The sequence below is a fragment of the Nomascus leucogenys genome, chromosome 22a (genome assembly GCF_006542625.1).
Source record: "Nomascus leucogenys isolate Asia chromosome 22a, Asia_NLE_v1, whole genome shotgun sequence".
NCBI lineage: Eukaryota > Metazoa > Chordata > Mammalia > Primates > Hylobatidae > Nomascus > Nomascus leucogenys.
Genome location: NC_044402.1, coordinates 4,491,352 through 4,512,653, shown reverse-complemented (window position 1 = coordinate 4,512,653; position 21,302 = coordinate 4,491,352).

The window sequence follows — 21,302 nt, the reverse complement described above, 5'->3', positions numbered from 1 at the left end:
AAACCTCAGTGCCAGCGGAGAACAAATAAAGGAAAACCCATGACCGTCCTGTGAGTGGACACAGTCCTCTTTGGGCTCAGGGTGCTCAGCACTCACTCTGGCAGCTGTCAGGCCCAGGCAGCTCTTCTCCCTGTGCTCAGACATCTCCTGGGCTCCTTGGGAGGCACCCTTGCCTCCGTGTGCCTTGCTTTCTTGATCTATTCTTGTTTTCACGTGTGCATAGATTTCATGAGCCAATCTTAATCATTGGGAAGCAAAGAGAAGTAGTAATAAATAGACAGCAACCAGAGGGTGAGCTGGTCGAGGAAGGCACTTTACGGGGTTGGACAAGGGAACATTGTTTCAAAAGCAACAAGAAGGTGGAGATAAGATGCTGACGTTCATTGACCTGCAAGTAATGTGAATGTGGAGGAGATCATAAGTAGAAAGTGATCTTTGAGCTGCTTTGGACTTCTCATGAGAGGTGAGGACCGATCTGTACTCAGCCTTTTCCCCAGCCCAGCAGGGACATAAGGGGTTTACTTGTTTCACCCGAGAGGAAGCCACACAGCTGCAGGAAGAGCAGAAGGCTGGAGAGCCAGGGATGGGTGCGGACCCGTGCCTCCAAGACACTGGGGAGGGCATTGCACCATGGACCCATGCCTATGTGCTGGAGGTGCCAACACCAACCTAGAGAGAGGGTGGGGAGAGTTCACAGGATATTACCTGTAAAAGCACTGAGCACGTTGCCTGGGATTCAGACTCCTGACATATCATTTGGTGCAATTTTCCTCTTTTTGAGCCCTGCAGAAGTTGGAAGACAGCTCCCGTTAATATTACCCTCCTTTCTCTGGGCACCCAGTGTGTCCATTTTAACCCAGTGACTCTTAACAAGGCTGTTCTGATACCAGAAAGTTTTTGATGCTTCTATGTCAAAATGGCCGTGTCAATTTTTTTTAAATGGCTATTCTTTTACCAGCTAATGTTCATCCAGGTCTCCTGGACATTTCAACCCATTTACCCCCACGGTTATGTTACCATAGATATTCTCCTGTATTTTCTATATTTCTTTCGTTTTTCCAATTCCATTTTCTACATCTTTTCTTATTTTTTTTTTTATCAGTAGCTGTCTCTTTTCTTAACATGTGATTTGTCTAGATTCTTATAAGTGGGCATTATTTTTATCTTCAAAAAATGGTAAATATCTTATAATAAATAACACAACTGTGTTGTGGTGCATGCTTAACGGACTGCTACCAGTTCAATAGCTTTTTTCCAAGGCAGCATGAAGCTGAGAATGAGAGGGTCCAGAGAGAGAGTCTCCTCATGTCCTCCACGATCCAGGAACCAGTAGGACAGCTCTGTGCCAGAATGAAACTCCTCAGCTGGAATCTTTGAGCTGCCTTGTGCCAGCTGCATGGCGTTGGATCAAGTATTGAAACTCTGTTCCTCAGTTCCCTCACCTGTCAAATGCAAATGAGAATGACAGTGAGCTCATCAGTGACTGTGAGGAGTGAAAGAGGTGAACCAGGTGAGACACCCAGAGTGGCACCTAGCACGTCACAGCCATCAGCAGACACACAACCCAATACGGCTGACAGATCCAAGCAGCCAGGAAGGCACAGGGGCCCTAAGAAGGTACAGCCATAAAAAGGAGTGAGGCACTGCTGCACATGCCGGGATGGAGCCTTGATGAATGTTGGTAAATGAAAGAAGCCAGGCACAAAAGACCACATTTCATATGATTCCCTTTATAAGAAACATCCAGGCCAGGCTCAGTGGCTCACACCTGTAATCCCAGAACTTTGGGAGGCTGAAGTGGGTGGATAACTTGAGGCCAGGAGTTCAACATAGTGAACCGTGTTTCTACTAAAAATACAAAAATTAGCTGGGTGTGGTGGTGCACACCTGTAATCCCAGCTACTTGGGAGGCTGAGGCAGGAGAATTGCTTGAACCTGAGAGGTAGAGGCTGCAGTGAGCTGAGATCGTGCCACCACACTCTAGTCTGGGTGACAGAGTGAGACTGTCTCAAAAAAAGGAAAAAAAAAAAAAAAAAAGAAAGAAACATCCAGAATAGGCAAATCTACAGAGACTGAAAGTAGATTTCTAGTTGCCAGGGGCTGGGATGGGGATGGGGGGCTGTAGAGAGTAATGGGAGTGGCTGCTTAATGGCTATGGGGTTTCCTTTCCAGCTTCATGAGAGGTGAGGACCAATCCATAGTCAGCCTTTTGCCCAACCCTGTAAGGGGCTTTTCTGCTTCATCCAGAGAGGAAACCAGGAAGCTGCAGGAGAGGCCCCAGGCTGGAGAGCCAGGGAATGGGTGCAGACCACTCTCCCCACCCCCACCACCTTCGGGGCACCGAGGGCATCCTGCCATGGACTCGCGCCTATCGACAGGAGGTTTGATGAAAATGTTCTGGAACTAAATAGTGGCAAAGATTGTGTGGCATCATGAATGTACCTCATGCCACCGAATTGTGCGTTTTAAAACAGTTAAAACAGTAAAAATACGTCATTGATACTTTACCGCCAAAAAGGGGCAGAGATCAAACGGACACCACAATAATTTTCATTATTAAGCAGCCAATTCTATATCTTGATTATAAATCAATGAACAAGATCCCTGGAATACAACAGGAGAGATCAGACCATCCTCAACACAGATCACACCACCGCAGGCCCATTCACACGGAATGAGCGCAGGCCTTCCTTCAGATGACCAGTGGCGCTGCTATCGTTAGCTTTGCTGCTTAACAAACCTCTTCAACATCCAGCAGCTTAAAATGATGTCCACTTTATGAAGCCCACAATTGTGTGGGTCAGCTGGACTGTGCTGGTCTGGGCCAGCTTGGCTGATCTCCACTGGGTGCTCTCAAATGTCTGTGGTCAGTTGGTGGGCCAATGGCTGCCCGAATGACAGATTAGACCCTCCCTCTTATGCTGGCATTTGGCTGGGGAGCCTCAGCTGGGAGGTCTGGTATCTGCTCCACATGTTCTGTCATCCCTCAGTGAAGCTAGCCTGTATCCACAGAGCAGTTGGATGGAGAACCTGAAAGGCACCTGGAGACCTGGGCTCAAAATACCCCAGCCTCATTCTATTGATCAGAACAAGTCACAGACCCATCAGATTCAAGGGTGGAGGAAACAGACTCCGCTTCCTGAAGGGAGGGGCTGCAGAGAAGTTGTGGCCGTGCTCCAGTGCATGCTAAGCCCCAGGTGCCCGGTTCTCTGAAGCCTGATTAACCCCCACTTTATCCCTATGTCCAACCACCCTTCTCACCTCTGGGGTGAGCTCAAAAGTGGGGTGAGACGCAGGGAGGTCAGGGTGTCCATGTCACATGACACTTAGTAGAGCAATATAGCTGAATATATAATGGCTTGCCAAAATGTCCCCGTGTCTAAACAGCTGCACTAAAGGAAACACATCAAAATATCTTCCCTGGTTTTTGGTGTGGTTCCAGATTTCTTTTTGTTTCAGAACTAAATAGGCCTCCCACACTTTCTTCTATCTGGGTCTGGTACCTCCTCCTCTCGGTAGCTAACGGCAAGGCCTCTGGCCATTCAACTGGGTTGGGAGTGGCAGGGGGCTCCAGGCAGGTGGGAGAAATCAAGTAGGCAAAGAAAGATACAGAAGCAGCAAGAGCCTCTATCCAGAGTGGTCAGAAGGTGCAGAGTTCTTGCCCAGAAAGGTGAGTCGGGGCTGCATGGTGAGGGGCCTGAGCCTGTGAGGGTGGAACAGGGATTCCTGGAAGAACGCAGCATGCCACGGCCAGGGCTGAGCTTGGGAAGAGTCAGCAGCAGCACATGCAGGCAGAGGCAGTTCAGAGACATCAGAGGCAGAAACGAGCCGTTTTGAGGCTGTGGACGTGGCCCAGGTAACGGAGACTTGAGCAGGGATGGTGATGAGACGTCACAGAAGTAGAACGGACACAGTTCGAAGACTGATTAGACGTGAGAGGGAGGAAGGCAGTGAATGAGGAGGGAAAGGGAAGGATGACAGGGAAGGCAATGGCCCCAAGCCCATTCGAGGGGGCCAGGAAAAGACAGTTCCGCAGAGAAGAGAACAAGAGACGGGACGTTCTGCTCAAAGTTCTAAGACATCGGAGCATGGGACGCTGCAGCAGTGGGGTAGGTTTGAGGCCACGGAGGGAGGCCCCTCAGGCAGAGGGATCAGGAGCAGCGGCAGGGCCCTGCCTCATCTGTAACCTGGCCAGGCCTGTGGTCAGCTGTGACACTGAGGGTCTAAAGCCCAGTTTTCAAGATTAAGCAATAACTGTTCTTCCTCCTAGGACATGAAAACCTGTCCAAGAACCAGGCCCGGTTCCTTGCCTGCTCTCCCCAGCACTTGGAGGGCTCCACGGTTGGCCGCAGCTGTATCACTCACAGCAGATTTTACAAGCCTGTCCTTCTGCCAGGGCCCTTTCAGAAGTGAAAATAGCTGGAATAAGCCTGCTTTCCCTAAACCATGAAAACATCTCACCATACCTCAAGCTGCGACTTACTGCTGTGTCAGCCCACACCCCAGCACACTTCCTGGAGGAACCCATCCAAGCAACCTCAGGAGGGTGTGCCGAGGACCCATTTTGCACACGTTTAAACACAGGGTCGGATTTTAAACAGGACATCCAGCTGGAGACAGAAGGTAACTGTCGTCTTGGTCACTGCTAAGAAGCACTTGATCATGCAAGACATACCGCTCATGAGAAAGAAATGATTTCAACTCTTTGTGGCACCCTGGACAGGCTCTGCGTGGTCATTCCATCCCAGTGTTAGGGCCTGGGACTTTGCTAATGTGCTTTCAGGTCAGCCACAAAAATATTTCTAAGATTTCTTAGCTAATGGTGCATTTGCGAGGTCATTCCAGGCTAAGACCAGGAGGATTAAAACATCTGATTCCTTCCTGAGGCTCTTAGTTGTAAAGGACCAAAGAAGCCGTAAAACAAAGATTTATTCAGTTTCAGCCGGACAGCTCAATGGCGCAGCCCCGTAAGACCAGGAAAAAAGAAACATCTGGCCAGAAAAGTACACTTGTTTACAAAAAAAAAAAAAAAAAAGGCTTTAAGACTCTTCTCCAGCCTCACCAAGTTCTTGGACTAAAATTAGGCTGAAAACTAAAAACAATGTCGAATCTGAAGAGTACAAGGCAAATACAGGCAGGAGAAAGAACATCTTGTTTCTTCCTTATCCAGCTGCCTCTGGCTGGGGGTCCCCCGAGCACCCTGGGGAGCCGCCCTGCCCTGGTAGGTAGCCCCCTCGGGGACCGCACAGCTGTGGTGCTCCCTGAACAGGTGACGGATGTGGCCTCTGCTCCAAGACCAAACCCTTTTGTGGGGGAGGGTGTTTTCTGCAGAGGATACTCAGAGAAGGGAGAGGGCCGTGTGTGGCTGCTCCTGATGATAAAACGCCACTCTCCAGAGCTCAATGTAAACAGCGGTAGTGCTGCTGGCACTAAGATACTGAGGCGGCCTGTGCTGGGGGATGGGGTGTTGAGGGACGGGTACATCTTGAGAGGCGTGGATGACAACTGTTTTGTAAGGAAGGAAGCCTGTGCTGGCAGTGAGGCCCTTGGCCTCAGTCGGGAAACTCAACTTCTTTTCCAGGCCTGCTGTTGACTCACCGAGGACGTGCAGGCCAAGCTCTCCTTGCTCAAGTCCCTCCCCCCCTCCATCCCCCACCTTGTGTGCAATGGCAGGCGATGGGAATCACAGGACTCAGCCAGTGCCTTCCGCTCTCCCTGGGATGCTAAAGGGATTAATGGGTCAAGGTTGGAAGATGCTTTGAACTTCTTGGCACGGAGCTGCCTCCAGTACAGTAATTAATAAACCTCCCCAAAGAGGTGGATTAGGGTCAGAAGTCACCCAGAGGCCCAGGGAATAGAGCCGGCCAGGCTTCGTGGCTGGGTCGCAGGAGCGGATGGGGAAAGACACGGCGTCTGAAATCTGCGACCTGTGTGCAGGCAGCCTTGGGTTTCCGGGCTGTGCCTGTTAACAACCCAGATTTACACCTGTTAAAAAAGCAGAAATGAAATCCTGACCCCAGAGCAGAGCGGAGGCAACCGCCCGACGTCACCCCAGTTAACGGTGAAGCAACATTTGTGGGAGTTGGAGATGACATTTCTAATGGCAAAGAAGGTGCTGACCAGACGTCTAACCACGAGTAACACTGCCCCTCTGCCGTCTTCGACGTGGGCCTGGAAATCTTTGACAAACCTTGAGCAATCGGGACCTGGGTGTTCCCACATCCCATCTGAAGGATGGCATTTCTGGAAACCTTGTACCGGGGGAAGCCAAGTTGAGAAGATCATTAACTGGGGCATAAACAAGTCCCTGAAAGTCTCCTCAGCATGTTTTCCTCCTCTGCAGGGTGGCGGGGTTGGATTAACCATGGTGCTCCTGACCACCCAGGCATATGTTGCTTACGCCTGTGTCCCCTCTCCATGGTGGCAGTGCCTGCTTGTGGATGGTGACCTTTCTGCTGTCCTCCAGAGCCTGCAAAGCTGTTGGGAACTTGTAAGTCCTGATACCTTGCTGGCCTTGAGGAGGTCAGCCATCACAGATAAGCAGAATGAGGCATGACGTGAGCTGGGCTTGTCTGTGACTAGGTCCACACGGGGCTCCAAGACTGTCCCTGCCCACACACTTCCAGCGCTTCTACGTTTTTCCCAGAGCATCTCAAAATTCCACTCGTGTGCCACCGTTCATTCAGGCAGGGACACAGAAGCTCTATTCCCTCCACCTGAGGCTGTCTAATCATGGGCTGGCCTGGCGACTGGCACCTAAGACCTGATGCCGTGCTCTCTGCACCCTGGTTTGCACCGAACACATCTCCTATCCAGTGAGTCTTGGGCTTTGGTTCCTCAGGGAGCCTTTCCAGATGAACCTCAGCCACCGTCTCATTGACAAATCCCTTCACCATTACAAAAGGGGCTACTCCAAAAGGGGCTGTGGCCTTTGGGCCACAAAGTTCATGCCCACCCATAAGGCATACCCAGCATGCAACTCCCCCTCCTCACGGCTGCCCCATCAGTGGCTCTGAGAGGTCCCTCACCCTGCCCCAATCAAAATGTGTTCACATGCATAGAAAGAGCCATCCAACGAGGATTTCTGATTTGTCCTAAATATCTGGTGTGTCCTGCCCCCTTATGATATCACGGTCGGTGGGTGCTACCCTTCAGCTGCATCTGGGGGCACAGGCATCACTAAGGTTGGGGTCTCACTGCACACTCTATGCACATCAGCACCAAGGTTGGCCCATTAATCCCCCACACCCTGTGAGGGAGGCGTCATCACCCCCATCTAACTTAGGGACCCTGAGGCTCAGAAAAGCTACCCAAAGTCTCCCAGCCATACATGTCCAGAGTCTGGACAGGAACTCCTCCTTATAACCCGAGGGCACGCCCTTGCCACCAGCCACCTTCTCCCAAACGTTGCTAGTGAGATGGCAACGTCCGCCCCTCAGGTTCCTCCACCAGGCCCACGGTGCTCGCTCCACCCCTCACATCCTGACCACTGCCTTGGCCTCCCACAGCCTCCTCTCTGCTCTGCACTCACACACGCAACCCCGCTGACCCTCGGCACCCCATCTCCTCCTAAGACTCACATATTAGCTTCTCACAGGACGGCTCCTCTGGTTGCTCCCCATGACCTCATGTGTCCCACATCCAGGCCTGGGGCACTCACCAGCTCCTGTAGCCTCCATCTCTGGGAAGGATGGTGCCATCTGCCTGGTCACCAGAACTTGCTACCTCGGTGCCACCTTTCCCTACCCACTTCTCCCAGCCCACCCCATCCGCCATGTCCACACCCACGTGATCTCCAAGCCTGTCCCCTCTGCCTCCTACCATCCCCAATCCGTCTTCTCCTTTCCATCCCAGCTTCTCACAGGAATGACCATTTCCCGCTCCCCCACCCTGCCCCCAGGCCAGTGCCAGAGCAGTCTATCTCAAATGCTGTCTCTGCATCCTCTAGTAGACACCCGACCCAGGACCGGGAGCACAGCAGTTGGCCAACACTGAATGAATGAGGGCATGGGCTGAGTGAATCACCACATTTTCTCCTCCCAACACCCAGTGGCTGTATGACTTTCCACTCCCACCAACAGCACGCAAGGTTCCCTTTCCTCCACATCCTCACCGGCACTTGCTGTCTTTCATCTTTTTGATAAGCCATTCGAACAGGGCAGGTGATGTCTCATTGTGGTTTTAATTTGCATTTCCCTGATGGTTTGTGAAGACAAGCATTTTTTTTTCATAGATCTGTTCACCGCTTGGATGTCTTCTTTTGAGAAATATCACTTAATATGAGGAGTCTAAAAAGAGTCCTAGAAGTAGCAAGCAGAACGGTGGTTACCAGGGACTGGGAGATGGGGCAAGGGGAGAAGGTCAAAGGGTACAAGATCTCAGTTAGATAAGACATGTAAGTTTCAGTAATCTATTGCACAGAATGGTGACTAGAATAAATACTAATGCATTGTATATTTCAGAATTGCTAAAAGAGTAGATTTTAAATGTTTTCACCGCAAAAGAAGATTGGTATGTGAGGTGAAAGATTATTGATTAGCTTGATTGAAACATTCCACAATGTAAACATATATCAAAACATCACATTGTACCTCATAAATATATAATATATACAGTTATTATGTGTCAATTACCAAAACTAACCAACAGCTGCCTTGCCCTGAAGACGTGGCCTGGATCCTCAGTGTGGCCTCAGGTACCCCCGTGACCTGGCACCTGTCTCCCTCACCCTCCCCTCCACAGATGCTGCCTCGGGCCCCCCCAGATTTCCCGTCTACCATCTACCTCACACACCACGCTGCGCACGCCTGTGGTCCTCACCTCCCTGTTGCTGTCCATCATCCTTCACGCCCAAGAGCCCTCCCCACCCCCACCCCAGCTGTGGTCAGTTTTGTGGACTCCCTGAAGGATCGTTCCTCCCCTGTACCGACCTTACCAAGCAGGTCTACACTGCCCACTGCCTGGGACCGGGGCTAGGGATCTGCAGGCTGGAGGCCCTCGAGGGTGTGTGGGCGTCCAGGTCCCTGCCTGCCTTCCCAGCACACTGCTATCAAGATATAGCCCAGGGACAAAAGGCAGAATCCCTGCCCCCAGCACCCCACAGGCACTGGGAAGGCCCTCACTGCAGGTCTCCGAGCTGGAGCAGGGCTTTCTGCCTTGGCTGGCTGGAGGGCCAACAAGTGCCCTTCCTTTGAAATCACTTTGTTTATGTGTGTTAAAGGCCAATGTTCTCCAGTTATATCTAAGTAGTTTCCATCTTACAATGAATTACTGCTCTCAAATGGAAAGGCCGGGGGGAGTGCCAGCGCGGCCCAAACGCGGCCCAAATCGCTTTGCCCTCTGAACTGCTTGTTACAACGTTGGCCTCAGCAGCCTCGTCTGCCAGGTCTGCGCGCTCCAAAGTTCATTTCTAACGTTGTGATGCTTTGGAGAGCCACAGACAGCTGCTCCGCCTGGCTCCTGCCCTGGGCTCCGGGGGCTGGGCCTGACCCTTCTAACTCAAGTGAGTGTGGCCGAGATCACCTCATTGGTGCCTTTCTCACTCATCTGTATTTTCTCCCATCCTTTCCAGATGCATTTGCCACAGCCCTGTACAAGGGCTGGAAGGGGAGAGGGAGCCATAAATCATCTGCCCCACAGTCCTTATGAAAATATTAAAAATGCTCAAAATAGGTGTGGGTGGAGGCCAGTGAGCGGCAGGGCCAGCCCGGGGCAGCGTCACGAATAGGAGCTTCCCAGGCCACATCGGAGCTCCCTGAAGGCTCCATCCTCGTAAATCAGCCTGGCCTCCGCTTCTCACTGGCACTTCCTGCTCCGGCTTGCAGGAGGGTGAGGGGGCTGCTGCTGGCCAGGTGGGATCCGGGCCTGGCTTAGCCTGGCCTGACACCCGAGGCCACACACCCAGGCAACCCCACACCCCACGCACAGTCCGGGGATTATGCAACCTCGTCTTGATGGGACCAGAGAACACCATGTACAGGCAAAGCCCAGCCCCTCGGGCCCACAGAAGACAAATAGCAGGGAGGAAGGAGCATAGGCGCTGCCCTGGGCAGGTCCGATTTTCCCACGAGCGCCGTCGCTGGCGGCCTGTGCCACCTTGGGCCTCGGCTGCTCGCTAGTGGCCGTGCTGGGGGGCTCGGCCCCGCACGTATGTGGGGCGCTGGCAGGAGCTCCACGTGCTCCGAGACCTCCCCCCTGGGTCTTGTCAGACTTCATCAGGGTGAGGCGGCTGGTGGGGCAGGATGAGAAGCAAGGACTAGAGGGTGGGGATTTGTGCCTGATTCCCACTTAATCGGGATAAGCTGCCTGGAGAAGATGGGCTGTTATAATCTCTCCTTTCATGTCTGGCCAGGAATGTTGCTACTCCACGCAGAGGGCGGCATCCAGGCTCCTAAGCCAGCTCAAGAGAGCTCAGGGGTCAGCTGTCCCAACATGACTCCGGCCATGGCTGGGGAAGGTCTTTGCCAGGAGAAATGGTACAAGTGGAATAAACAAGGAGACAGCCTGCAAAAACAGGCCTGCACCACACGAGCCGCCAGGAGCTCCGTCTGCATTCCTGGAGCTGGAAGCCACCAGGAGGCAGGGCCCGGGCTTCAAGACAACGGCTCCTTACCCTCCACATCCTAGACTCTCTCCCCACACAGCACAGAGGCATTTGAGCTACCTGGGACCAGCAGGTAGCTGTGCCTGCCAGCCCTCAGGGCCCTGACACAAACCCCAGCCAGGAATGTGTCTCTTTTGTAAGACGGGACTTCCCAAAGAGCCTCCCATCCCTTCAGTCCTGATGCCTAGTCATGCCAAGATCCCAGGACGAGGGAGATGTGGAGGCTGTTTGGAGTCAGAACAACCCAAGCGTGACCCCCAGAATTGCAGCTGAGTGGCTGTGTGACCCTGGCACATGGCTGATGTCCTCATCTCATGTGGCAGGGTGAGTAGGCACACACACGGTTGAAAGTTGGTCATTTCAAGGCCAGGGGCGGTGGCTCACCCCTGTAATACTAGCACTTTGGGAGGACGAGGTGGGTGGATCACCCTAGGTCAGGAGTTCAAGACCAATCTGGCCAACATGGCAAAACCCCATCTCTACTAAAAATACAAAAATTAGCTGGGTACAGTGGCAGGCACCTATAATTCCAGCTACTCAAGAGGCTGAGGCATGAGAATGGCTTGAACCCGCGAGGCAGAGGTTGCAGTGAGCTGAGATCACGCCACTGCACTCTAGCCTGGGCAACAGAGTAACTTCATCTCAAAAAAAAAAAAAAAAACCCAAAAAGTTGGTCATTTCAGAAAGAGTGGACTACAGATCAAATCCAGTAGAGTTCCCCCTCCAGAGGTACCTCACCTAAGTCAAATTTGCAGACACACAGGGCGATTGGTGTCTCTCAGGAGCAGGGGGAGGGGAGGGTGAGTTAATGTTGACAGAGAGAGTGTCAGTTTGGGGAGAGGAATCGTTCTGGAGATGCACGGTGGACGCATGTGTACCTAACGTCACTGCGCTGTACACTGAGAATGGGTACGATGGTAAATTCCATGTTAGATACGTTGCACCACAACAAAAAACTCAAAAAAAAGAAAGGGTAGACTACACTTATATATAAACACGACCTTGTTTGTAGAATTTAATTCATAATATATATAAACTGTGTAAAAATTGCATAAACATATTTAAAGTTTTAAACATAACAAAAACGATAACAAAGATTGAGAAGCTGGGTGGTGTCGGGGAGAGTCTGAGCCAAGCCTCCTCTTTTCTAGTGTGTTTTGTGGGGGGCACACAGATGGGTTTAAACAGCTAAATCGGCGCCCAGGACAAATATTTTAATTAGAGCTATGGGAGAAACTCATCAGAAGAATTGAGTCCAGAGTGGGGTGGGGCTGGAGTAGGGTGGGAGAACTTTATAAGTGGGTGTCACCCCTTATACCTTCCTGCAGTATATAGCTAACATTTGATGATTACTAAATCATGTCTGCACATCACTTCACAATAACTTCCAACAGCTGCGACTCAATCGCCCATGAAACGAGCTAAAACTTTCTCCAATACAGACTTTAAAATCTTCAGGCAACCAACTTCCCTTCCAGGTGTTCCTGGTCTTGGCTTCCTGAATTTGAACCTACGGATGTTTCTGACTTGAACTGGGTCCCCCACAGGGTTTGCAACCTCAGGCGGACAGAGGACGCAGTTTCCTTATCCCTCTGAGTGCCTTGTGTCCTCACCCACTCCACCTCGCCATCCCTGTCCCCTCCACATCGACTCCTCCTCACTCTCCTTCCCTAAGACACAGCTCTTGGGGAAGGAGGGCGGCAGCCCCAGCAGGATCCAGTCCCCTGGCTCCAGCCCCAGCAGGAGAAGCCCTGGGGAAGCACAAAGGCAAACAAGAGTTTGCACACACACAGCCCAGGGAGCACAAGGCAGCCCCTGCTGCTGGGAGCCAGGAGGACAGAGGCCGGCCTCAGAGGATGAAAGCAGAGGTGTGGAGAAGAGGAGTGGGTGAGGGGAGGGCTCCGGGAACTGATGGAAAGAGAGCCTGCTCCTGTGGCTCTCGAGACCCTCCCTTGCCCAACCCCCCTCCTCTTCCTTCCAGCCCCTGCCTCCCCCTCCCCACTGCCTCCACGGGCTCAGCAGGCATGCGATGAATACGCACAGCCAACTGAGGCCTGTGGCACTGTCCTAGGTCTCTGTGACTGGACAGTTACCGTCACCACTGGATGCTAAGCGGTCAACACTGCTGTGGGGCCTGCTAAGTATGTGCCCACGGAAGGTCAGGGCGTCTGTCCAAATCCGTCTCACACTCTGCCCTGGGTTTCACGTGGAGGGTGAGCGGCTTTCTCCAGCACCCCTCCTGCACATCAGTGTTCTGTGCTGATCCCTGCTGGGCAGTTTTATGCCCCGGTTGCCATTGGGTGGACACGTGGCTGTCGTTAGTGTAGCAATGACTCTGAATTCTTCAGTACAATCACAGGAGCCATACACAGGTTCCCGCCCACAGGCAGCTCCCGGACATGGGGAGGCAGACACCAAGGCAGCAGGCATGGCCCAGTAAAGAGAGGGGAGTGATGGAAGTGGGCATGAACAGAGGAGGAATTTGGGAAGCCTCTGTGACGATGCACTTTCAATAGTCAGTGTCCCTCTGCCGCACCCCTTGGTCAAATATCTAATGACGTGCACATGCATAGGGCATGAAAGCATAAAACCGGACGGGGCTGTGGGACGCACATATACAAGCCAACTTCCTTTCTTCACAAATAAGCTCAACACATGTGCTCAGAAGGCTTATGTGGCCCGGCCCCAGGTACCAAGCTGGTGAGGATGGAGGCCTTAGACACACATTTACATGTAAACCACTGTGTGCAGAGACAGGCTCTTCTCTTTACATATAAACCACTGTGTGCAGAGACAGGCTCTTCTCTTTACATATAAATCACTGTGTGCAGAGACAGGCTCTTCTCTTCTCCATATTCCCTGAGGCAGGGACTGGGACTCTTAATTATATGTAAGAAAAATGGAAGGTGCAGGCACCGCCCTTGCTTACCTCTGTCCTAAGGGCCGGTATGGGGAGCAGCACTCACCCCACTGCCTGCCTCCCTCCTGGGCCTTCGGTGCCCAGCAGTTGTTCCAATTGAGAACCAGAGACATTTTGTCACACAAACACCACATGGTCCCCTGTCTTAATCCATTCGTGCTGCTGTAACAAAATATCTTGGGATGAGTGATTTCTAAATCATTGGAATTTATTTCTCACCATTCTGGAGACTGCAAAGTCCCAGATGAAGGCACTGGCAGATTCAGCATCTGGAGGGGCTGCTCTCTGCTTCCGAGGTGGCTCTTGTCCCAGGTCCTCACGGACGAAGGGGTGGAAGAGAGAATCAGGCTCCCTGGAGCCATTTCATAAGGGGTAGCGATGCCATTTGTGAGAGTGGAGCCCTGAGGACCTAATCGCTTTCTAAAGGCCCCATCTCTTCAGACTATTGCATTGGGGATTAAGTTTCAACATGAATTTTGGAGAGACACAAACATTCTAGCCGTAGCACCCCCTAAACTCAGAGTTGGGTGCCTCTAATTTTCCTTACAACAAGCATTGCCTGTGGACACTTGCCAAGTGGCCAGCTGGCCAGAGAACTCATGAGCCAGCCAAGAAGGTCCGTGAAGAGGGCCTCGTGAACCCCCGGGGAACAGCCTCCAATGGCAAGACTTTTTCTGCATCCCCCCCCGCCCCCCGGTGGACTCTGTCAGGCCTCACCCTCCTCACCCTCTGGCTTCATGCTGTTCCCTGGCAGTGGTGTTTTTTTGTTGTTGCATTCTTTCTTCCCAGCATTTAAGGATGAATTAAATTCTTTTCATTTTTTTCCTGATGCAAAATAACAACAACCCAGAAAGGAAAAAAAAAAAATCCAGCTGATGAAAACTCCTGAAGTGTCCGATAAATCTTTTCAAAGCATATTTGGAATTGGCCAGCCCAGTCGGGCACAGGACATGCTGCACTGGGGTGAGCGGCGGCCAGGCCAAGAGAAGGTGGCCCAGTTCTGCCACTTAGATCCGTAAGGCCTTAAGCACACCCCTTAGGTTTTGGGATCTCAGTTTTCCTCACCTGTAAGATGGAAATACCCATGGCCACCTCCCAGGCAGTGGTGAGGATGAAACACCATACATGGCAGGCCTCTGTTATAATCACAACCTCTGCCCGCTAATAAGTCCCAGTGAATGAGGCCACCAAAGCATCCTTAAAGCCTGGAATTAAGAATGCGTCAGAGATGACCTGCAGGGCATGTACTTGTATCCCTGATTTGCAAATAACTCAACTGCGCCTCAAAGAGGTTCAGAAACAAGCCCAAGGCCACAAAACCACAGCCTCCTGCCTGGAAGCCAGCAATCTTTCCACGTCAGCTCGTCCTCAGCCACCACATGAATTCCCTTTCTCCACAAGCCTTAAAGGAGCAGGAAAGGACTCACCAGGACGCCATTTCTTACTCCTTCATCGCCCTCTCCAAGACCTCATCCAGAACCACATCAGGCTTCCTGCAGCCACTCTGAGAAGGACCAGGGCTCCCAGGGATGCTAGGGAGGAAGGCACCCAGCACTGGTTTCCTTTCTCCATCTCCAAGGTCACAACACTGGCCATGCCCTCCGCCAGCACCCCGGTCCCTGGCAGGTGTTGAGAAACAGGAGCTCTTGGTTGGGAGAAGCCAGGGAAGGGGCCTCCAGGCCCCAGCCTAGCACACACCAGGCATTTCTCTTCATTCTCACTGCCGCCTGGGGCTGTGTGGCTGAGACTGTGCCCTCGCGTAGGGTTCCCATTTGGGCATTAGCTTCAGGGAGCTCCAGGACCAGGGCAAAATATTCAGCTTCTCTGTGCCTTGGTTTCTTCATAGAATGGGCATAAGGTAAGACCAGCCTTCTACAGTCTTGTAAAGGTTAAAGAATGATGCACACTGCTGGGTCCAAGACATAAATCAGTGCTCAGATGTGCTGCGAGCTCCGTGGAGGGATGCAATCACCGGTACCGTGACTTTGGTCTATGGCCCACCATCAGGTCCTCAGCCAGCCCCATGGAAGGGGCCCTGTTTTCTCTTGTGTAGGGGAGGACAGTCATACACACTCTGCCCACTTCAGAGTTGTTATAAGAATGACATTAAATCAGGTCACGTGAGAGCTCATGTAAGTTCATGCATCTATTTGTGCAGTCACTAAACACAGGCTGAGAGCCGACTGTGCGTCAGGCACCATGCTAGGCACAGGGGATTCCCAGAGACAGAGACCCAGATCCCGGACATAGTTCGAGATGAGCTTGGGCAACATACTGAGAGCCCTGTCTCTACAAAAAAATTAAAAATTAGCCAGTGTGCAGCATGTGCCTGTCTGTAGTCCAAGCTACTAGGGAGGCTGAGGCAGGAGGGTCACCTGAGTCCAGGAGGTTGAGGCTGCAGTGAGCTATGATCGTGCTACTGCACTCCAGCCTGGGCAATAGAGCAAGACCCTGTCTCAAAAAAACAGAAACAAAACCTTGGCCTCTACTTCGGTGTTCATGGTCCGGCTGGGGAGGAAACACATAGCTGCCTCTGTGTGGTAAGGGCACCACGTAAGGAGCACACACGGGTGGCCCTGGGCACAGACAGAAGGATGCTGGGGTGAGGAGCAGGGAGGCGCCATGGAGAAGTGAGGTGTCATGGAGAAGTGAGGTGTCATGGAGAAGTGAGGCAGGTGCCCAGCAGGGTAGGGCAAACTCTCTAGGCTGGCACACCGGGTCCCATGTGGTACATCAGCCTTGGAGACCTCGGGGCAGCTGGGCGATGTCCACATCAACATGGGCTTTGAGCCATGACGAGGATCCACCACGTGCTCTGCACAGCTGACCTTGCACATCCTCTTGCAGAGCTTGGGAAGGACCCAGACAGGAAAGGAAGGAGGGCTGGAGCTGGGGTCTTCCCAGTGGAAACCCAGGCCAAGGGGCTCACTATACAGTGGTACCGGAGGCACCTCTCAGATCCCAGTGGAAATGGCTTTGTGGAACGCATGGATTTCGTAGGTGAACAACGCTGGTCTCACCCCCAGTCTCAACGTTCAACAGCTGTTTGATGAACAGAACTTGTGTCACCTGGCAAGTCTCCACTCCTCACTGTCAAGGGGGTCAAGACCTCCTACCTCAACCGGACTGTTGTCAAGACTGAGATGAATGCAAAGGGCCTCGCACAGCGCCTGGCTCAGAGAACTGACTTCATAAATGGCTGCTCTCATTAGTAATAATTTTACAGTAAGAACAAAGACAGAGTTGGTGACACAGGAGTGTTCCTGAACTCAGACTAGCAGGGAAACAATATCCAGGTTTCCTAGGGGCCCAGCCATCTGTGTTCGAATAAAAATGTGAATTAGCCAACAATGTTCGCCAGCCCCACCATGTACCTGGCAAATGTTTTCTGGCTTTCTCTGCTCTGTCGGACCTGGAGGAAAAGTAGAATCAGAAATTCCTCTGCAGGAGCTCTCTTCTGTTTCACTTCCAGAAACCACTGGCTGTCAGGCCACTGCAGTACTCGGACACGCCAGTTCGGGAAAGAAGTCCCAGTTCCTGGCACGGCGAAGGCTTTCCCTCAATCTGTAAGCAAGACCTGGTCACTGAAGACACAGTGAATGCAACTCTCCTTCTTGGGTGGCTCTCTTGGAAAAGACACTCATCAAAGAAGTCGCCATTCCTAGGCGTTGAGTTGTGTCATACTGGTGACTCAGCTTGATAATGAAAATCTCAAGAATCAAACTACTCCAAAAAATAAAATTCAGCCAAAGTTTTCCCCAAACCCCTCTACATCAAAAGTCAGCAAACTATAGCCCAAGGGCCAGATTTAACCCACCACCTGGTTTTTGTAAATAAAGCTTTATTGGCACACAGCCACATCCATTGCTTTATGTATCACCTATGGCTGTGTTCACACTACAGTGGCAGAGTTGAATTGTCGGCTGTGACAGAGACCTACAGAGCCCACGATGTTCACCATCTGGCCCTTGCAGAGAAAGTGGGCTGGCCCCCACTCCACATAAACATGGGACAGGTGTCAGCCTCCCCAGCCCCACGCTGCCATGGCCTCTGGCAGGGGTCTGATGCTCCTCTGATCCTGAGCAGAGATGGCAAGTAGGTCCCCCAAGCGGCAGGGTGGGGTGCGGACTGCATTTCCAGGCTCGTCTGCAAGAGCTGAGTTGACTGGGGGGCAATGGACATCTCCCTGAACATCTTGGCTGGTGTCCAGTAGACAATTTGCATGTGGAGCCTGGAAATACTGGAGTGTGGTCTCACACACCTAACCCATATTCGCAGCTCCTTAGATGACAGTGATAAAAGCTTCCATCTGTCAACTGCTTTTATGTTTATAAAGTGGTTCGTATCCCTTGTTTCACTTAGTTCTCAGGTCAATCTCATGAGGCACCTTGTTTCTTAATTTGCAGCTGAGGAGACTTACTCAGAGGGTGATGTGTGGTTACCTGCATGGCCCATGGGGCACAGATTTCCTGACGTAATAATCCAGGTCTTGCCACACTGCACTCCCCCAGTCTCTGAGCGACCCTCTGAGGCCACCTCCAGAGGCCCGGTGTGGGAAGAGGGTTCCAGGGGACCACTGTGCTCTATGCTGAGCTTTTCAGCAACCCTACCTGAGTGCCGTGAGCCAGGGTTTGTCATCCGTCCTATCTCAGAACTCAGAATAACCATCAATCACTCTTGGTCCTAAAAAACGTCAGGACCACTGCGGGAGAGCAGGGGCAGAAGGCCATGAGGAAAGCCTTGCAGTAGAGAGGAAAGGCTGAGAGCAGAATTAGAGAGGGAGCCAGCAGAGGCCAGGGCTGCCCAGGCCGGCCATCCGATCCTCCTTCTGCTGCCCAGGCCGGCCCTCCAACTTCCCTTTCTGCTGCCCGTTTCCTGAGTCCTGGCTGAGCCTCTGGAACATGAAAGAGGCCATGATTTAGAATCACATGGGGAATGTGTTTTATTGTGTGTGAGTGTGCCCCTCCCATGACCCCAGGGGAGGAGGCTCCTCACCCCTTTCAGACTCTGGTGCTTCAGGCATTGCTTGGTTTGTGGGAACAGAACTCCAGCCTCTGCCTCCGTCTCCGCATGGCCTCCCTGTTTCCATGTGTCCTTTTCTGTCTCCTATAAGGACATCAGTCATTGGGTTTAGGACCCACCCTAACCCAGCAGGTTAATTACACCTTTCTTTAATTACACCTGCAAAGACCTTATTTCCAAATAAGGTCACCCTCTTAGGTTCCAGGTGAACACGACATTTTTGGAGGGTCAGGATTTCGCCATGGAAGGGCTGCCGTGAACAGATTGGTGATTGTCAGGACAGTGGAGTGTGCCTGGCTCTGGGCAGTTCTGTTCATGCTCCCTGGAGGAGGCAGCAGCAGGAGGGCCCCGTTACCTGTATTCCCACCTGTCCAGGACTCCGCACGGACTTCAGTCCAACCCCTAACATGGCTCGCAGGACCCTTCACCATCTGCTGTCTGTAGACAGCCTCATCTGCCTCCCACGCTCCTTCGAAGCTCATGGACCTCTCAGGTAGACCCTGCTTTTCAGCATTCACTGCCTTTGCCTCGCTGCTGCAGCTGAGCTGCCCTCAGCTTCCCATGTGGCCCACAGTCCACTCAGTTCCTGTGTCCCACACGGACCCTCCTGCCCCACGTGGGCTTGCCTGTCTTCCCTACCAGACGACAAATGCCGCTTAGAACCACCACTGGGTCTCGTTGATCCTGAACCTCCACTGCCCAGTAAAGTTCTCCTCCTTTTAAACCTTTGCCTTGACAGCTCTTTTCTAGATTCATTCAACAAATTTACCATTAATTTATGACAACGAAGACTAAACCAGACCTGGACTGCTCAGTTAGTGATTAGTGACACCCTGTCTTTAGCCACCAAGTGACTAAGGGCAGAGCCAAGCTGTCTCTGTCTTTGTTTCTGGCAGTCGGAGGATCAAGGCACTAATTCGCTTACTGTGCCCAGACAGCCCTCCTTTTCCCTGGCATCCCATTCACTCATTCCGTCATCTGTGCAACAAACACTGACCACCCCTCCAGACAAGGACCAAGATGCCCGACACCCGATTCCTGCCTTGAAGGAGCTCTCTGTCTAACGGGAAGACAGGACAGGAACCCAGGCAGCCAAAATCAACTGCAGAATGCAACTTCCTTCACTAGTGTCTATAACAGCCTTGTCACAGGGTGATAATTGCTGCGTCTACTTTCCCTCGACGGCAGACATTGAACAGTAGGCACTCAGTAAGTATTCGGTGAATGAATAAACAATTACAGAAGAGCGCTGCCAGATGAAGATGGCAGGAGGAAGAAGAACCACAGAACTCCTCCTCCAAGACCCAACCAAGGGAAAAAAATTCATTAACGCAAAATTCACTAGCAATAACCACCTTATGCCATAAACATGAAAAAGGGCAGCCAAGGGAAAAGCAGCAGATGCTGGTTTGGCACAAGGTCGTGTGATTCCTAACCCCACCCTCAACCCCTGGAAGCTTTCCTAAGGAAAGAAATTGAGGCTGAGAATTCTCCCAGAGCTGCTGCATTGGCCGGCCTATGGGGCAGGGCTGCAGGGACAGCCAGGGAAAAGTGAAGTTAGAGCTCTCAGGAGTAGAAGTTCCTGCACTTCACAATGGGAGCTCAGCAAGGGAAACACGTTTGGCATTTTCCAGGGCATGAGGCTGCCAGATTTAGCACACAAGAAGGTGCCAAAATGTCCCCTTGGGGACATACTTATACTTAAAAAATTATGCATTGTTTATCTGAAATTCAAATTCAACTGGGCATCCTGTATTTTATCTGGCAAGTCCACCAGGGCACTGTGCTGAGTTAGAATAACAGTCTGTGGCCCATGGGAGGGAGAACATGCCCGCAGCTGAGTGAAGTGGTCCTGGGACAGAACACTCCAGGGAGGTGTCCAACAGGGACCACCTCTGCTACCCCTCACTCCCTGCAAACTTAGACAATAGGATATCTGATTGAGAGTAGTCTTCAAAGTACAGCCCAAGGAGAGAATGACAAACTAGCCCCCGGTAAGATGGGGAAACGTATCACAGAATGCATCATACAAATAGGAAAGCTAGATGGAGCTGCCTCTGCCATATATCATGAAAAGAATGAAAAATAGCAAGGCGATAAATGCACATGTACTACCCAAAGAAGGATGGGAAGGGAGGAGAAAGAACAAAGAGGAAGAGAATGAGAGAAATCGTTGAAGAATAAAGTCTGGGAGAAAACACAGGATCAGATTCCCTGTGAGTGCTGCATACCAAAGAATGAATGGCTGGCTGAATAGGTAGATAGATAGATAGATAGATAGATAGATAGATAGATAGATAGACAGACAGACAGACAGACAGACAGATAGATGATAGATAGATGATAGGCAGATAGATAGATGATAGGCAGATAGATAGATGATGGATAGACAGATAGATGACAGATAGATGATAGGCAGATAGATAGGCAGATAGACAGATAGATGATAGGCAGATAGATACAGATAAATTAGATATATAGACAGATAGATTAGATAGACAAATTAGATACGTAGACAGATAGATATGTATGCATAGGTTTGAACATATCTATATCTACATATAGTATATATGTATACGTTTGTATTATGTATACTACATATGTATATATATGAATACAATTATACAAAAACCAAAAGGTGCAAGTATAAAATAAAAGAATAATATTGACCAGCTAAGAAACCTAGTTTAGAGCCAATTTATAAATCCAATAAATAAATTACAAACAAGAAGAGATCTGACACTTGGAAACTAAATT